The sequence below is a fragment of the Schistocerca cancellata genome, chromosome 4, assembly GCF_023864275.1.
Source record: "Schistocerca cancellata isolate TAMUIC-IGC-003103 chromosome 4, iqSchCanc2.1, whole genome shotgun sequence".
NCBI classification, from domain to species: domain Eukaryota; kingdom Metazoa; phylum Arthropoda; class Insecta; order Orthoptera; family Acrididae; genus Schistocerca; species Schistocerca cancellata.
In genome coordinates this window covers 408,660,766-408,665,753 of record NC_064629.1, presented here as the reverse complement: position 1 = coordinate 408,665,753, position 4,988 = coordinate 408,660,766, and the positions used below count along the sequence as shown (strand labels likewise).

The 4,988-nt window shown below is 45.4% G+C and overlaps 1 pseudogene; it reads right to left on the bottom strand.

Annotated features, from left to right (window-relative positions):
- Positions 1–1,036: 1,036 nt before the first annotated feature.
- Positions 1,037–1,154, bottom strand: LOC126185978 (5S ribosomal RNA; annotated as a pseudogene).
- Positions 1,155–4,988: the final 3,834 nt, after the last annotated feature.

Below are 4,988 nucleotides of genomic sequence, written 5' to 3'. Positions count from 1 at the left end.
TCAGCAAACAAGCCAACAGTGCTGGGAGCTGAATCACAGAGTGAGCCAAGAACGCAAAGAGCATGGTGACTCTTGAGCCATCTTGCGATCCACTCCACATGGAGTCAGGGGCTGTGACACACTACTGGGAACTGGAGGCTGGGATCCAGGGGCTGGGAGCCGAGATCCAAGAGTGCAGTGACTCATGAGTCACCTGTGTTCTGCTCTGTAATGAGTCAGAACTGGTAGGGGATCCAAGCGAGTCTGCTTCACAGAGCATCATCTCTAGCAGTGAAGCATCAAATGGACGAACATAGCAGTTCCTGGCAAGCTCTCTTATCAAACCAAAGGCAGAAATAAAAGATGAGAAAGCGTTTTCTGCATTAATGAAGTGTTCTGAGGCAGTGACCTTAATTTGCTTTCTATTCTGTTCATGGCTGACAAAAGCTATTCTCAAGAGCAAGGTATATAAACTTGTACATAACACATTGTATATAGCACATTTTTTTGCAGCATAGTCTATATCATAGTAGCTAATTTAGCGTTCTGGGCAGGACACTAATCCAGCAACCTGTCCTAGAATGTTTGTTCCACACATTGATGTCACTGTAGAGACATTTCAGCTCTGAAGAGCTACCACTCCTTTGTCCAGGTTACCAACTGCTCATTCTGTGAAAGGAACTAGCTCTTTGAATCAGTTTAGGAGTGGATCGCCAATTTCTACTGCACATCACCTTCATTCAGAGAGTGAATGTTTCCACATCTGCACAGTACAGGATGTGTAAGAAATTCCTGGTACCACACCAACATAACATCACTCCAGTCAGCAACAACATAAACTTAACTAAACTCTGTCCGAACAGGCTTTGGAAGGCGCAACGGTACCGACCAGTTGCTGTGTCACCCTCAGCCCACAAGCATCACTGGTTGCAGATATGGGGGGCATGTGGTCAGAACACCGCTCTCCTGGCTGTATGTCAGTTTATGAGACTGGAACCGCTACTTCTCAGTCAAGTAACTCCTTAATTTGCCACACAAGGGCTGAGTGCATTCCGCTTGCCAACAGCACTTGGCGGTCCGGATGGCGACCCATCCAAGTGATAATCCAGCCCAACAGTGCTTAACTTCGGTGATCTGACGGGAACCGGTGTTACCACTGCGATGAGGCCGTCATCAACAACATACCTGGCGCAAATACACCATATATACGAAGGAGAACAAAGTAATGATACAAATTTGCTAACAGCAAGGAAACCCAGCTATACAGTTATAATCACCATATAAGTGTAGTACTATAAAATATGTAGTCATGAAGTCACTAATAGCAACCATCAGTACTAATGAGGGGATTCATCTGTGGTACCGTTATGTGGGGCCATACACAGGCATGATAATGTGAGCCTGGAGAATGTATTGCAGCAGGGCTGACAGCAGGTGAGTGCCGACTGTTGTCACTGTAGTAATTCAAAAAGGCCGAAATATTGTTGGAAGACGAGTTAGCTTGCTGAAACAGTAAACTCGGTGGTACCACACAGACTCGTGCAGCAAGGCACAAGGGCGATTTCCACACTGCCAGTAGCAGTGGTGTTTAGCATACATAACTGCTAGTGGCGCATATGCACAACAAGCGCGTCTATGGTGACCATAGGTACTGGACATTTTGTAATGAAACTATTTTTAGTTTCACAACTCTAGCAGGAATATGCCAAACGAGGTCGCCACATGGATCTGCCAGCAGGTCACCTTTTTGAGGCCACAGCATGGGCAATAGCTCTACACACTAAGCCCCTCCCAGAATAAGTGCTACAGCACAGCAGGTCATCTCAGGTAAACTCCAGCAGCACAGCTGACTATTGAGCAGGGGGCAGTGAGTCACTCGCAGTGCACCCGAACTGTCATCCACCATCGCAGGAGGTGGGCAATCCCTGTCGTGACGCAGCCGGGCGCCACTCAGATCCGTAGCAGACATACTATTGACGAGTACACGTGCCGCTGGCGCGGAAACAGCGGTGCTGGCGTACGTACCGAGACCGTCGGCGGTAGCTGGAGAAACCGCATCATGCATCAGCATTGTGGGGCGTGCAGACAGCCAGTTGAGCACAACTCAGCGGCCAGCCAGTCACTGATGTGGTGACCTACGCAGTACAGTTGCTTCAATACATTTGCAGATGCCTTTCTCTGGAGCCTCCTGGGCTCCCACCTCGCCTCCACATCTGCTCACACTATTCTGGCTCACACCCATCCCTCCCTGCACTGGGAGTGCTATAGTACTATGCTATGAAATGCTCATTCCTTAAATTCAGTCAAACACTATTTAAAACTGTTAAAACGTTAAATATATCCCTTGCCATTTCAGAAATGTGAATACAACCAGGGGAATGTATCACGTTTCCAGGGATAGTATGAACAGAACATAACAAGAGAATAAATAATGGAGTCGAGCAACCAATGAAACAGTTGGGACGAGACTGACCGTTATTCCGTTTGGTATTTAAACGTTGATGGCAGGGATGGAAGAGAAATCAGAAATCACAGACGAAATAGAGGCAGACATACTAAATTACGAAACACCAACAAGAAGTAACAGATCTGATCAGCAAAGCAATTTTTTAGACTCCAGCTTCTCATTAGTCAATTCGGCGCTACACATTAGCTGATAAATACTACTAGAGTAAATCGGGTCTGACCATCTACAGATGCCGATAAAGTTTCATGTAACCCCCAACATAGGCACACAACACTAATAACTTCATCACTTGACATAAATTTTACGTGCTAATGAGATCAGAGACACAGCTGGAAATGACAGACGAATTTAGAATTATAAATCTGATTGGTTGTAGAAACGACAAGAGTATAAAACAAAGAAGCACAGTGAAGAAACCAAGCACGTTCGCGTCCACTGTCCCATGTTGTGAAAATAAATGCAATACAAGGTCAAAAAACATTTTTCTTAACCGGTGGTCAACTGTCCAGCTGACAGGAAACAACCTAAGAATGAAGAACACTCAGATACTTCCAAAAAATGAAAAAAATAAATTTCATCTACAGAACGCAGGCTACGAGGGTCACTCCAAAAGAAATGGACTATTTTTGTAAAAATACAGTTTTCATTCTGCATGCGTGAAAGTTTTACAGTGTGTGGATACAGCCTTCTCGCTTGTTTTCAAATTTAGTTCAACCTGTTCCCGTGAGTGGCGCCGTCACAACATGTCTTCAAGATGGCTACTACACTTGACGTTCGTTAGATGCAACGTGCTGTCATAGAATTCCTGTGCTGTTAAACGAGACGGTGGGGAAACATCCACAAGAGGTTGAAAAAGGTGTATGGAGATGCTGCTGTCGATCGCAGTACAGTTAGTCGGTGGGCAAGTAAGTTACGTGATGAAAGCGGGCAGGCAATATTGAGCATTGTCCTCGCAGCGGCAGGCCTCATACTGCACACACTCCAGACAATGTGCAGAGAGTTAAGGAATTAGTGACTGCTCACAGATGCATCACAGTGAACGAATTGTCGCGCTACTTTGGGATAGGGGAAGGAAGTGTTTGCAGAATACTGAAAGTGAAAGTGTTGGCGTTAAAAAAGGTTTGTGTCAGGTGGGTTCCCAGGATGTTGACAGTGGCTCACAAAGAAACAAGAAAAACGGTATGCAGCGAACTTTTGGAACAGTGCGAGAATGGTGGAGATGAATTTCTTAGAAGAATTGTGACAGGTGATGAAACATGGCTCCATAATATTTCACCAAAGACGAAGAGGCAATCAATGGAGTGGCATCATGCAAATTCACCCAAGAAAAAAAAAAAAATTCAAAACCACACCTTCTGCTGGAAAAGTTATGGCTACGGTGTTTTTCGATTCCGAAGGAATCTTGCTTGTGGACATCATGCCAAGTGGAACCACCATAAATTCTGATGCATATGTGACGACACTGAAGAAACTTGAAGCTCGACTCAGTCGTGTTTGACAACATCGGCAAAAGCAGGATGTTTTGCTGTTGCACGACAATGCACGGCCACATGTCAGTCAAAAAACCATGGAAGCGATCACAAAACTCGGATGGACAACACTGAAAATCTCGCCTTACAGTCCTGACCCGGCTCCATGTGACTATCATCTCTTTAGGAAACTGAAAGACACTCTTCGTGGAACAAGGTTTGAAGATGATGACCCCCTTGTGCACACTGCCAAACAGTGGCTCCAACAGGTCGGTCCAGTATTTTACCGTGCGGGTATACAGGCGCTAGTTCCAAGATGGCGTAAGGCAGTTGAGAGGGATGGAAATTATGTGGAGAAATGAAAATATTGTTCCTGAAGGATGTATCTACACACTAAAACTTTCAAACATGTAGAATAAAAGATGGATTAAAAAAATAGTGTGCATTTCTTTTGGAGTGACCCTCATAGAACGTGATGGCCACTAAAATGGCATCTCCTAGAAGGTTGGAAATAACGGAAGTTAGCTACTGTGTCAACACATTATAGTGGGAAGAATACATCATTAAATTTCTAGGTGATTTAGGGGTACATAGTGTCCAAAATATACAACACAGAGCTGTCACCTATGGTCACAACAATGATTCAAACCTGGTTGGGCCTTGACTCGCGCTGGGCTTGGATGACAGATAAGGCAAGGTCTTCTGTCCCACTGCCACTCTATGATAATGTTCCCCACCGGGCGATAGGCATCGTTCCAGTATGACCTGATATTTTCAGTGGATGAGCGAGCTGGACTCACGTCCGAACAACAGGCCAACATGCGATTTTGCATTTTCTTGATAAGACGATGCCACTGAGACCTAGAACCGTCCAAGTCAGCGGATATGCGAACCAGAAGCGTTCGTGATGTGTAACCAATAGCATATATCACAATGCCGAATGCAATCTGGCAGTGTCCGTTCGCCTCGAAACGTCCGAACACAGGTAACGTCCGTCGTTATGCTGTACAAAGAGCCGGGACATGTCTGGAGTGACGGCAAGGTTCCCCCTCATGTGTCTAGGTGATGTCGTT